Raw genomic sequence first — 14,871 nt, forward strand, 5'->3', positions numbered from 1 at the left:
GCAGGAACCAGATACGAGGGGGGTCACAATGGTGAGGGAAACGAGAAACATGTTTCTAAGATGGTTTGGCGATTGACATTTGGATACCTCCTCCTCCCTTGTAAACCCTTGGAGAGTGGCATGTTTTTCAAAGATACAAAGAAACTTGGCATGTTATGTCTTTGTAAATGACAAAGAATCTAGAGGATATTCTATACCGAATGCACCGTATAGTCGTGCATGTCACCAATCACAACCGCTTGTTTTTATAGACTTATTCACCAGGAGCTCATCTTGGTGCACTATTATGAAAATGAACGACTGTGATTGGCGGCTGTTCTCTCAATGCCTATCTGGTGATACTCTAGCTAACTTGGATGAAAACCAAGGAGAGTCAAAAAGATAATGTCAATGCATTAGAAACTATGCTAGAATAAGATCAAAGATTGATGCTCCAAAATTCATGCCAGAGATGAACGAGCAACATTGAAGCACCATTGGTAGCCTTTACGAACCAAACGAGCCCTTAGGGTGCCTTAATTGAAGGTCAAGTATGACCATGTGGTAGAATTTGATTCACAAATACTGGAGAGCTAAAATATTTACAATATTAAGATATTACTAATTTCACTATTTTACCAAAAAAAACATAAATAGGATTTCAAAATGAAACTCTTTGTCCAGCAAGCTTTCCAAAACTATCTAAGGCCCTGTTTGGAGGAGCTGTTGGCAGTAGAGCTGTTGGAAGTAGAGCTGTTGGAAGTAGAGCTGTCTGAAGTAGAGCTGTTATAAAAAGCTGTTTGCTGTTTGGTAACTACATTCGTAAAGTGCTGTGGTACTTTGTTTTGTGTTTGGTAAACAAACTGAGAAAGTACTTTTGTATGACAAAATTACCATAAAGGACATTGCATAGTATTATACAACAGAACATAATAAAACATAACATAAATTAATACATAAATATACAATATAGTATAATATTATTGTAATATAAAATAATATTATGTTAATATAGCATAATAGTAATATAATTATTAGAGTAAATTAATATTTGGTAATATAACATAATATTAAATTATTTAACATAACATATTAATATATTATGATATAATATAATATATATTATATTTATAGTATAATACAATAATAAAAGTATAAAATATTATAATTATTAGTATAAATTAATTTCTCATAATATAACATAATATTAAATTATTTAAAATAACATATTAATGTATTATAATGTAATGTAATATAATATAATATTTATAGTATAATACAATAATAAATGTATAAAATATTATAATTACTAGTATAAATTAATTTTTCATAATATAACATAATATTAAATTATTTAAAATAACATATTAATGTATCATAATGTAATGTAATATAATATAATATTTATAGTATAATACAATAATAAAGGTATAAATATTATAATTATTAGTATAAATTAATTTTTCATAATATAACATAATATTAAATTATTTAACATAACATATTATTGTATTATGATATAATATAATATGATATTATATTTATAGTATAATACAAAAATAAAGGGTATAAAATATTAATGTAAATTAATTTTTCATCCTTCGAATGATCATTTATCTCTCTAACAATTTTTCTAGCTAGGTGATAAAATGTGGTTCAAGATATGCATACAAAAATTGAAAAGAAAAATACATTTTCTTACGGAAAGGAGTCTGACGGCTAGGGTTCGTGGCTCAAGCACATTTTTAGGTTTATAAAGGGAAGCTATGTAATTATTATATTTTAATATGGGCATTTTTGTCAAAAATACAGCTTTCCGAAAAAGCTAAAACAGCTTCCTCCCAAAAGCTTCAAATTGGAGCTTCCTCCCAAAAGCTGTTTTCAGCTTCCCGCAAAAGCTAAAACAGCTTTTTGAAAAATTTACCAAACACAGTTTTTCATCTAAAAGTACTTTTGGAAGGCCAGAAAGTGCTTTCTGGCCCTCCAAAAGCTCCCCCAAACAGGGCCTAAATCATGTCAATCAGAGATTGGACAAGAAATTATTGAAGATTCATCATTACAGCGAAGTTGCAGTTGTTTACAAGAATACCATTTTATAGCCATCAAAGTTAAGATGATTTTTAAAATTTTTAGTCAAATTTTCTTAGTCATTTCTCCTAGAAATAACTGTTATAGAGACCAGAAATCATTTTTAGACTTTCAAAACTATTTTTTATCATTGTCACTTTATTTTCTCTAGATTAATTTAACCTAACGGATTAGGAAGCTTATAGATCTGAAAAAACCACTACCTTATATACTACTCTCTTTTTCATCATGGTGAATAAAACTCAAGTTTTCTTATACTCTAAATAGTTTTTTCAATATCTCTATTTATATTTTCCATCTTTTTTCTTACTTTAGTTCATGTTCCATATTTTCAAATTTTATAAGTTGTTTTTCATTAGTTTAAACCTTTTATCTTTCAAATTAATACTTCATATTATTTTATAAGTTTTCAATGGTCCTACTTCTTAAACATGTAGAATGCCTGTGCCCATATTCTAGTTCAATTACAAATCTACCATCTACTAAATCTCACTTATCTACCCTAAATTCATTAGATTTCCTCCTCCTACCTTTTGCAGCTCCAACCTCTGGTCAGTATGGTCGTAATCGTCTAATATAAATTACAATAGATCTTATTGGTTTCAACCATGGCATATATGCTTTGACTTGCGAAATTAAGGCATGCATGCCAAGAGTTAGTCTTTGAGATGACATACCCACCCCTTCAGCCATCAAAATATAAACAGCAAAACTAGACACAAAAAGCTCATCTGGTGCTCGATTTAAGTATCTACCACAACTGTTACATCATACAATATTACTAAACAATTGCTCCCAATAGATTTGTTCAATTGATCAGTAAAATAATGCAACATCTACATGTCCAGATGGATCCTTAGCTATTGTTATTTAAACTAGTATTCAGCTGCAGAGACATGTGAAGTTTGAAATATATGTGCCTTCCACAAAACAGCTAAGTTTTTATACTGTAAAATTGCCAGAATAGCATACCAGCTCATGATGTAGCATTCTCTGGCACGTAAAGCTCTATTGGATTGTTAACCTTTTATTTATTGATTGATTATTTTGAGCAAATGCTGAGGTGCTTTAAAGTAGTCTTGGCATTATATTATGTGGTTCCAATGTCAGGGAGTCAAAAATGGAACCCACCCTTTTTGTCCACAGGGATTAGCTTAGGTCAAGATAGCTTCTTTTGGAGGAAATGGAGCAAATCATGGCGTAAGCAAAGAAAAATAAGAAAGGATGCCCACTCTTTGTCATGCGTTCAAAGTTTCCAATATATAAGGTTTTAGAGTGTTTTTTTTGGGGGGTTTGGGTGAGTCTCACAAGTTGCTGGGACCAGCTAGAATGAGGTCAAGAATGTTGCCCAGATTTGATGTGGATCCACTAAAACCACTGGCTAGATCTACTCTAAGCTTTGTAGAGCATTTCATTTCATTCAGCATTATAAACAAGGTTTTTTCTTTAATTTAGAAAGAAAAAAAGAAGCTTAGTTTATTCGTTATTGCATGATGAGTCCAAGTAGACCTTAATATTTTAGCCCAGTCTTGCAGTAAGTGATGAGGAAGAGCTTAGAAGGCTAAACTAAATCCTAGTTTATGGTGCTAGGCTAGCTAGTTGCTTGCTCCCATCCTCTCTGTTGCTGGGCTACATCCTAATAATTCCAATAGGTCTCGCAGTTGCGTCCAATTTAAACGAGGAACGTTTACTTGGCTTTTGAACCTATATTCGCATTGAATTAGGTCGAGTATATTCTGGATCATCAAAGTCCAATATTTTAGTGGGGACCTCACAAAAACTGAGTTCTTCAAATTTAGACCCAATTTCACATATAAATGGACTGGGTCATGTTTAAATCAACCCAGTATCTGTACCCACTATTTTATTCAATTGATAAAATACCATATAGAAGCTCATAAATTTGAAGCAAGATTTCATATCGATGCATATTATTTCATGCCGAGCGTACCATACCATACAAGAGTAGGCCAAGTCTTGATAAGCCGAATCGATTCCGTATCAAGATTATATGGTACCAGTATGGGGTTTGATACCAAGATGATGAATCTTGATTTAAAAATCATATTGAATTATAAAATAAAATTGGGAAGGTATACTAGTTCTCTAGTTGGCCAATCTAAAATAGCTTTGCCAAGTGATCAAGATTCACAAGGATACGGCTTTGTGAATTTTAGCTCATAGATCAAGACTTTGAATGGGCACTTAAAGCAAGTTTTTATATTATTCTTTAATACTAGAGCATAATTGGAATAATCACACATGATACCTAAGTGTCTATCAAGTGCTTATGTTCACTACAATTATGGTTGGTGAGTAAGGATTTTCTTCTTTATTATTTTGCAAAATAACTTTTTAGGTGGGTTAACAAGAAAGCCAGGGCCTACCTTTGTCTAAGCAACTAAAATTTAGATGCAGCGATGTCAAATTTGTTTGGATCCTAAGCCTAGTAGCCTACTACCTTTTCATAGACATCGTTCTATGCCATATATGTCTTGCAAGAGGTGTGATCAATTTTACAAAATCTAACTTGGAACTCAACCACTTTGAGATTGAATATTTTCTATATCAATCATATCGTTCATAAATTTACTCAAATCCTTGATTGTTTTCTATATCTTCCTAGAATAATGGTTGATGAAATATCCAAAAAATAGGCCAAGTAACTCCTACATTACAAGTGAGAGGAAGCCACTCTGTACTTTTTCTTAGAAAAAAATTATAGTAGAAGAATATCCCACTTTTTGAATGGACATACTGCTCTAAATAGAAATAAAAAAAGATCTAAAACCAAAAATTAAGTAAAAACTTGAGTCACAATTTAACTATAATCAGAAGTAAATAGTAAATTCCAACACAACGGATCTCCTGAAATAAGTGTGTGATTTCCCTTCGAATCAAATGAGTTGGCCAACAAAAGACTGATCTTTTTTATGATTGGAACAGAAGACTGACCTTGCTGCTAAGATTGAGGAATGTTAGAAAGCTGATGCCCATCCTTTGGGCGTGTATCCCCCAGCGTGGTGCACCGAATCAATGGAACATTTCAACGCCACAGTCAATCCACGTGTCCCATCCATGAAATATTATTACATGAAACGCACGAAAAAATATGCAGTGGGGGGCATGCAAGTTAGTCGTACTCATTATTAATTGCATGTCTATGGCTTTTGTTTCACTTGACAATACCAAAGGATTAGAGGCCTTTCTATATAATAATCTCCATGCTCCTTGCTCACCCAAGCTTGCTTTCTTGCTTCCATTTTGGAGTGCAACAGCCAGCCTTTTTGAGCTCCTTTCTCTTGCCCACACATCCAATCTCCTACTGATGGCCCTATCTTATTGAGGAGATGAACTGAGTGACCATGATGATATAAAGATACCCACATGGCTTATAAGAGGCATCAATTGAGTGACCATAATAACAAAGATACAAATGGGTGCATAAATATATGCTTTTGATTAGGATATTTGTACTTTGGATGCAAGTATATGATGAGGGCAGCTGGGCTCAACCTTCTTCTACCCTCCTGGAACCCATGCATGAAAGGTAGAACTTTCAGGCAGGCAGACAAAATAATTCTAAGTAAATTAGCACACATGCTTCTCAGCCTTCCAGTTTAATGGAGTGCTTTTTTTTTCAGTAACATGGATATACTATATGCAGAGCTTCAATTAAAGATGAAACCATAGCTCCTTCAGCAGGAAAATGGACACACTGTGAAACGCCCTCCCAACACACGTATAGGCATCCAGCCTTCCCTTCAAGCTCAGCATCTTAGTTTTGCTACTCCCACTTTTCTATTTATTTACATTAATGCTGAAATGTCCATTGTATAGAGTTCCTAATCCCTCAAAACTTGGGAGATTTCTCCTCAAAGTGGTTCATTTTGGTAATTTTCACATTGCTTTGTTGATATAATAAAACTAATTGATGGTGTATTTATTATTATTCTTCAAAAAAAATTGTGACAAGTTCTTTGTATGGAGACTAAACTAATGTAGTTATCATGTTAATAACAAATCTAATTAATTGACTACTACTTAAAGCTCTCACAAGTAATGAGTTGTCGAATCAAGCTATTAGATTATCATCATGGATGTTCACTGAATTGATGCGTTCTTTGAATAAAAGGTAGATGTATCATTGATCATTTTGTGGTTCAGTCAGCTAGGTTCCCATAAATTTAAATAACATGCTACAATCTGTTGCCGCTGAATTTCAGACCGAGATCAGAGTGCAGCTCGGATGACCCTGAGGTCGACAGGAGCCGACCTAAACTGGTTGGCTGAGGTGTAAAAAATTGATCTCCTTTGAGAATGGTTTGCAAAAAATCTGCCTGTTGGAAAGTTTTCAGCGGAACCCTTCGATGCCTAAGTTTGAATAGAGAAGCAACAGTATGGAAGGAAGAAATTTCAACAAAGTTGAATTCTCTCTGCATACCTGAGGTCCTTTAGACTATCCCTTTATATAGGAGAGTCTATTTTGTCGTTTACTTGGGTTGGTGTGACGTGCACTAGTTACTCGCATCCTTTTGCAAGGTTGGCCAATAGTATTCTTGCCGATCTTGTAGGCGAAGGATATGTACCCAAGTGATTGTCGCAGATGCCCTTGTGCACTTTCCGAAGTGCATAATCTACCTCTATCGAATGGAGGCATCTGAGGAGCGGCAATAAAAATAATTTTCGATATAACTTGTCGTCTAGGAGAGCATAGTGGAAGGCTTATCACTTTATCCGGCGGGCTCCAGCCCGATCCACAAGCAAATTTCTGTCCTTCAAGAAGCCGATGAGAGGATCTATCCAACTTGGCTCGACAATAGTGTTTTTCATGACCTCTAGCTCGTCGATGCTCGGCATCTTTAGGACTTCAAGGTACATAGCTTTACTCAAATCGACAGTCTCTAAGGTGGCTAGTTTTGACAATAGGTCGGCTCTTGCATTTTCCATCTAGAGAATCTATTGTATGTCAAAGTTAGAAAAGGTTGAGGTGATGTCCTTTATCTTTTATAGATATTGGATCACCAATGCCCCCCGAGCCTCACATTCTCCTAGAACTTGGCCAACAACCAATTGTGAGTCATTGAAGACCTTCAGTTGCTAAACCCCAAGCTCCTTGAAAGCTTAAGCCGGGGATGAGTACTTCATATTTAGCCTCATTATTTGAGGCCGAGAGCTTGAACCATGGAGTGTATTCTATGATCACTCTATCTAGGATGATAAGTATGAGCTTAACCCCACTACCCTTGGGCTCGATGACCTATCCACATCTAAGATCCACTACTACTCTGAGGTCTTCCTTTTGGTGGGGAGCTCGGTAGAGTCTTCATCAGGAATAATGCATTCCATCCGAAAGTCTGCCAACACCTGCGCCTTGATGGTTGGCAGGGGTCGGTACTCTAGGTCGAGTTCTTCGAGCTCCAATGCCCACTTCACCAGTCGACCTGCATTTTGGGGCTTTTGCAAAATCTGCCTTACTGGTTGGTCAGTTAGGATTGTGACTGAATGGGCTTGAAAGTATGGTCGGAGCTTTCAGGCCGAGATGATGAGGGTAAAAATAGTCTTTTCCAACTTAGAATATCTAGTCTCGGCATTTCGCAGAACTCGACTTGTGCAGTAGATCAATTTCTGACATCTTTCTTCTTCTCGGACCAGAACCGAACTCACAACAGAAAGGAAATGGATAAGTATAAGTAAAGCATTTCTCAGACTTGTGGTTTTATGAGGAAAGGCGACGAGCTGAGGTACTCCTTCAGTTGGTCGAAGGCCTCTTGGCATTCCTTGGCCCATTAGAAGTTTTTCGAAGGCTTCAGGGCCTTGAAGAATGGGAGGCAATACTCTTCCGATTTGGAGATAAATCTCGCAAGTGTAGCTATCCAACCAGTCAAGCCTTGGACTTTCTTGGCAATCCTTGGTGGCTACATCTCTTGCACTGCTTGGATCTTCTCCGAATTTGCCTCGATTCCCCGTTGCATCACCATGAATCCTAAAAATTTCTCTAAGGTGACTCCGAAGGCACTTCATCAGGCTGAGCTTCATCTAGTACTTCTTGAGGATCACGAAGGTCTCTTTCAGGTCGGTATGTGCTGCCTCTCTGCTCGGCTATTTACGAGCATATCATCCACATACTTCTCCATATTTCAGCTGATTTGCTTCTTGAAAATTTTGTTGAAAAGGCGTTGGTAAGTCGTCCCTACATTTTTTAACCCAAAGGACATTATCTTGTAGCAGTAAAGGCCCTTGTTAATAAGAAAGATAGTTTTTTCCTCGTCCTCGAACACTATTTGGATCTGGTTGTACCCGAAGAATGCATCCATGAAGGTTAGCAGCTGATTTTTGGGATCCTATTTATGAGCTGGTCAATCATCGAGAGTGGGAAGCTATCTTTTGGGTAGGCCTTGTTCAAGTCGATAAAGTCGATGCAGATTCGCTACTTTTCATTAGCTCTTTTAACAAGCACAACATTGGCCAGCCAATTAGGGTAGTGTATCTTGCGGACGAAGCCAGCCTCCAAGAGTTTGTCAACCTCTTGGTCTATGACTTGTTGCCTTTTCATGACGAAGTTTCTTTTTTTATGCCGCACAGGTTGGAGAGCTGGGTCCATGTTGATCTTGTGAACCATCAACTCGGGGCTGATACTTGGTATATCGGCAGTCAACCAAGCGAAGACATAGGCATTGGCACAGAGAAAGCCGAACATCTTAGCCCAATTTTCTTCATCTAGGCTCTAGTCAATTTGCATAGTTCGGTCAGGCTCATTTTTTCTTAGAGGACTGCACTAGCTCCTCGGTCAGTTCTCCTCACTGCTCTTTGCGCTCGTCCCTTGTGTCCATCCCTTCAATTGGAAGAGTCTTCATCGACTTCTTTCCTTTGAGGGTGGCCATGTAATATTGGTGAGCCATCATCTGGTCATCTCAGATTTCTCCGACTCTGCTTCTTATGGGGAACCAGACAAGTGAATGGTAAGTAGACAGCCAGCTTGGAAGGCATTGAGGCCAAGTCGGCCCAAGATCACATTATAGGTTGTGGGGACCTAGACCACCAGGAAGTCTAGCCTCAAAGTGTTGTTTCGGGGTCCTTGTCCTATGGTGACTGGCAAATTGATCCTGCCTTCCAAAGGGACAGAGTCTCTCGAGAGGCAAACCAGGGGTGCACTAACCTTCTGGAGTTGTTCGATAGGTAGCTTCATATGTTGGAAAGTATCGTAGAACAACACATCGGCCGAACTTTCATTATCAACAAGATTCTTTTTACATCTTATTTTGCAATTGTAAGACAAATGACTACAGCATCATTATGAGGAGTCTGCACTCCTTCTAGCTCAGCATCGAAGAAAGAAATGATGTCTTCCGTACGCTCTCTTCAAGATAGCCTCAGCCGCATGAGGAGCTTGGTTGCCCAAAGCATTTGAAACCTCAGCAGGTTCGCTAGCAATGGTGTTGATGATACCTGCTGTCAGATGATTGTCGATTGGCTCCAGGGGTAGCGGACTAGAGGTCGAAGCAGAAGCTTCTCAATCATGTCGAGCACATACATATCGATCCAGCTGCCCATGTTAGATGAGTGCCTTGATTTTGTCCTTGAGTTGGATGCACTCCTCGGTGTCATGGGCATGGTCACAATGGAAGCAACAATACTTCTTCTTGTCTCTTTTGATCATTGGGGCCTTCATCCGATATGGAGGGCGCAAGTAGCCTCGACCTTCAATTTTCATTAGGATCTAAGTCCTAGAAGCAGTGAGAGAAGTGTACCTTTTAAATTTTTGAAGAGGCCTCTTGGATTGTCGTGGCCCCTTTCATGCGAGGTGAAACACTCCTCCGCTCCCTTCGCTCCTCGCACCCCCTCTTGCCTCCTCATGGGGGTCCCCCACTAGAGCCTCGCGATAGAAGGCCATGGCTTCCTCCGCATTGGCAAACTTTTCTGCTCATGCCAACATTTTGGCGAAGTCTGCGGAAAAGCGCTTCTCCAAGAAGAAGAGGAAGAGAGATGACTGTAAGCTGCTCTTCATTGCTGACATCGTGACCGACCAATCCAGGTTGCAGACTTCCAGTATCGCCGCATTGAAGAAGCTAATATAGTTCATAAGGGAGTCTTTCTTCTTCTGCTTGATGTCAAGTAGTGCATCCGAACCATGATGTCGCCATCGACTGGAGATGAAGTGCACCACAAAGAGGCGACCGAGCTACTCGAAGGAGTGGATGGATTCGGGTCGAAGCCCTAAGAACCAAAATCAAGCTGCCTTTGCACTTGATCTTTGGTACACTTGGGGCCCTTCTTCTAGCGCCAATTTGTTGCCGCTGAATCTCGAACCGAGGTTAGAGCACAGTTAGATGACCCTGAGATTGGTAGGAGCCAAGCTGAACTGGTTGGCCGAGGTGTGAAAAATTGATCTCCTTAAAAAATGGCATGCAACAAGTCTGCCTGTCGGAGAGTTTATGGCGAGGAACTTTTCGCTACCTAAGTTAGGATAGAGAAGCAACAGTATGAAAGGGAGAGATTTCAACAGACTTGAGTTCTCTCTAAACGATATCGCATACCTGAGGTCCTTCGGACTATCCCTTTATATAGAAGAGTCTATTTTGTTAGTTACCTGGGTTGGTGCGACGTGCATGAGTCGCCAAGCAACGGCCAATCATACGTTTACGATGTGGACATCATTTCACGTGGGCGGTGTACGGTACTAACTACGCATCGAATGCAGATCGAGTTGCCACAACTACCGGTTGGTGGAATTATCGTTCTTATCGGCATGTGTTAATTAGCTCCTCGGCTGGGACCAAAGTCGCTAATCTCGGTTTATATCCGAAGTTAAGGAGGTCGGTCCAGTCCAAAGACGAGGTATTCAATATTTCCCCATCACAACATAGTGTGTTTTCTTTATTCTTTATGAACAAAAACAAGATGAGACCTCACCTTTTTATTCAAAACAAAGAGGGAAAAAAAATTACAATCTACAATAAGTTAAGAGAAAAACTAAACAAGAAGAGGCTGAGACAAATTTCCCATGTAGCAGAAAATTCAACAAACTGTTTGATAAAGTTGAAGGAAGTTGCTGCTGGAGGGGAGTCCTTGGATGTTCTCTACACGCTTAAGAACTATTGGTTGACTGTAGTTGATGGAGAGGTCAATGAGAGATGGAAAGAAGGCTAAAGATCGAAAAGGACTTGATAAAATAAAGGTAATAAACAAATTCTAATATTCGATCTAGCTTTATAAATCTTTCATCCACTGCATGATCGAAAACACCAACAAAAAACGATGAAGGAGTGGCCGTGGCGTCGAGGGCTAAAAGGATTCCGTGGTGTCGAGGTTGCCGAACCCCGTGATGCTGGAGAGCTTGTTCGGCCAGTTTTGTTGTCATCGAAGCGGGAGAGGAGCAAGACGACATCACGAGCCGGACCGCGGCTGGCGAGCGAGGGGACATCCCAGGTTCCCATGCCATCCACCTTGTGGGACCCATGCACGTTGGTACGTTATGATTAGGTTTTGGGTGCCAGGTCTGGGCCTTTGCTCAATTCCATGATGACACGGTTGCAAGTATTTCTCAAAGGTCCCTATCTGACACCCCTACTTTAGTTTTCTCTTTTTGTACTCCTATCATTTTCTGATACATATTTGAAACTATTCTAACTCTGGTACATATTTGAAATTATTCTACCTCTTTAAATAGATAGGTAGAGAGAGAGAGAGAGAGAGAGAGAGAGAGAGAGAGTGTGTGTGTGGGGGTAGAGGGGAGTGCTATCATTGGAGATGGCATTGGGGTGAAAGAGCCTAAAGGCATTACAAATTTGATGGGGTCCGTTGTAAGTTCCTTGTTATCATCAGATTTGATTGGTTTATCTTAAAAAAGGGAGGTAGATTAATACATGTTGTGAAGATAGATAGGTTGATTGGTTGTTGGACCTTCAACAGTTATGATTATGATCATTAATGATGATTTTCAAAGTGCCATCAGTTATAGCTGACATTAGTCTAGGTTTAGTTCGCACCACGCTATGGTGTAGTCGACGACTTGTTATTGAGCACAAAGTAGGGACATGTAGGCTGGTTTTCCATCCTTCTTGTTGTGGCTAAGAGGTCCATAAATTAATGCTTCTTGATCATGCCCTAGTAGGTGAATGACTAAATTTTGGCTTACATCTAGGCAAAGAAGAAAACAAAAGAATATGATTATTTGTATTAATTTTTCAAGAGGTTTTGGAAGTATTTTAGCCATAATTGTTGATCAAGAAAGTATATATATATATATATATATTGTTAGTAAATAGAATATGAATGACATACGAGTAGAGAGAGAGAGAGAGAGGAACATTAGTAGTAGTCCTATTGGAAGGTAGAGGACATGAGTTAATCATTGACCTCCAGTGGATAATGTGTAACCAATTTATAGAGTCGGATCGTCGATGTGGAACCTCCTTTTCCGATCAAAATCTGATTGAATTTTTGATTGAATTTTAATAGAGATCTACTTGAGTGCAATCAAATCAAATACACACGCAAACACAAATAAACATACATACATAAAAGCACGCATATATACATAAGACACACACATGTATGTATGTGTATGTATCAATGTATGTACGTGCATATGCGTTAAAATGTATGAGTCTATATGTGTAGATATGTGTATATATGGGTGTGTATATATATGTATAAGGGAATGGATAGATATACGAATGTACATATGCATGTATATATAAATATATGCGTGTGCATATTCACAAACACAGACATTTTGTCACAATAAATGCATTTGCATGAGAAACCATAAAACACATCATATGAAAATGCATTACACTAACATGCAGCTCTCTCTTTTTATATCCTATTAGTGATCAGTATATAATGACGGCCATGGTCGTAATATAGTTTGATTTCCAGCTAATAGGAAATAATTGAAATGATAAGAATTGAAATGAGCATACTTCAGACTCTATACTCGACTAGCCCAAGGTCCGAGGCAAACGAGGATCAAGGAATGCCACTATGCTTCGACCTGGTAGCTGGTGTTTTAAAAACATCTACATGTACGACTTTGATTCATGATTCCATACTCTATAAAAGCATTTCACCTCTCTCGTGCTGTGAACATTAATAAGACTCTCACTTAGCCTGTCAAATGGCCTAACATATGGTATAAAAAATTGTCTACGTAGGCTATATGCCTCCAGCCCACGGCTACCCACTGGCTTCAGAGCTGTGCAAAGGTGAGTATGGGTTGGCACAAGGACGCTTTCAGTAGTGATCATAGGAGAACATACTGAAATGGTGTAAAAATTAATCCCTAGGTGGCTTTCCTATTGGCATATAATTAATGCATCAGGGGGGATCCTAGCAGCTGGTGTCAAGAAGTAAACCAGTATACCTTGACACAAAGCACCATACACCTCACTGTAGTTTTTGCCGCCTAGTTAGAGTTTATGGCCCTATTCCATGCAGCCCTATCGCAGGAAAGGCTCGATGACTAATTGCTTCATTCTTTAGCCAAGCCCCAGCAATTTCGGGTCGCCCTAATGTTGATACATGGATGAGAGCAGGACGACCAATTATATCATTTTAGAGGAGCGCTTAACTAGCCTGACTAGGGCTCAGACTCTATCCTATTTTTCAACTTCCAGGTGGCGCTTCACCCTATCCATACAAAGCTAAGTTCATCAGTTCTTTGGACCTACCCTAAGGACTTAGATGTTAGCATATGTTAATTGTACATCTTGGTTTAACCGCATACCAGAAAGTTCATCAGTTCCGACAAACCACCGCTGTCGTTGAATTAGGTGTAAACACTACTGTTAGCTTGTTCGGACTGAAATGATTTACTGTAAACAATAACAACAGGCTTGTTTAGGTGTGAAAAGGCTATAGATACAGTTGCAGAGCCAAGTTCTCCAATTTACTGCCCTTGATAGCATTCCCGAGCATCAGCATACCCCCAAGCTCCTAATTTTCATACACTATATTGACATTTCCCAAGCTTCCCACCTTAGTCACAGTATTTATTCTCAAAGTAATTGGAAAATATTCAGAGTTGCAGGCAGCCTGGGAGGGTATATCCTATGTGCGGCAGGTACTTGGTGCAGAGCGGGTATGCCTTGAGGGAGATTCATCTGTGGTTATCGACTGGATCCGAGGGGCGGATCGATTTGGGGATGGTCACCCCCTCATCCGGGAGATCCGTAGGATGGTGCTACTGTTGGGCGATGTTCAGATAGGACATGTGTTTAGGGAGGCGAACAGGGCTGCAGACTGGGTCGCCTCTTTTGTCGCTCGGCACTCTGGGGATTTTACTTGGACGTCAGCTTCTGATGTTCATCCTTTGTTGCATCTTTTACTTTCCCGTGATTTAGTAGGTTGTACTCAATTTAGAGCAATATGAAATGAAATGAGTAACCGCTTTTACCAAAAAAAAAAAAAAAGTAATTGGAAAAAAGGACCAATTGATACAGGCAATATAGTTTCCAATTGCGCAAGGAAACTAAGATACAAGTATACAATTTCTTGAATTCATGTTGGTCTGTCTGCACTGAAACCATATAGTTATTTTCCCAATTTCCCGGCGATGTAGGTATGTGCAGAATTTGATGTCCCAAATTATCATAATTGGCAGCGCAACTAGGAAGCTCTTGTGATAGGTTTTCAGAGATTTCTTAATAACCATTTATTGAGACTGAGTTAAGTGGCTAGGTGTAAGGTTCATGCATGCTTCTATTGTTTCAATGTTGCAGGCTGTAGGAGAATATGAATGCAAATGGACCAGATCACAGGACAAAATTTTTATATGGAAATTTAAGTACATCCTGAGCC

Source organism: Phoenix dactylifera, unplaced genomic scaffold (assembly GCF_009389715.1).
Source record: "Phoenix dactylifera cultivar Barhee BC4 unplaced genomic scaffold, palm_55x_up_171113_PBpolish2nd_filt_p 000465F, whole genome shotgun sequence".
Lineage (NCBI taxonomy): Eukaryota > Viridiplantae > Streptophyta > Magnoliopsida > Arecales > Arecaceae > Phoenix > Phoenix dactylifera.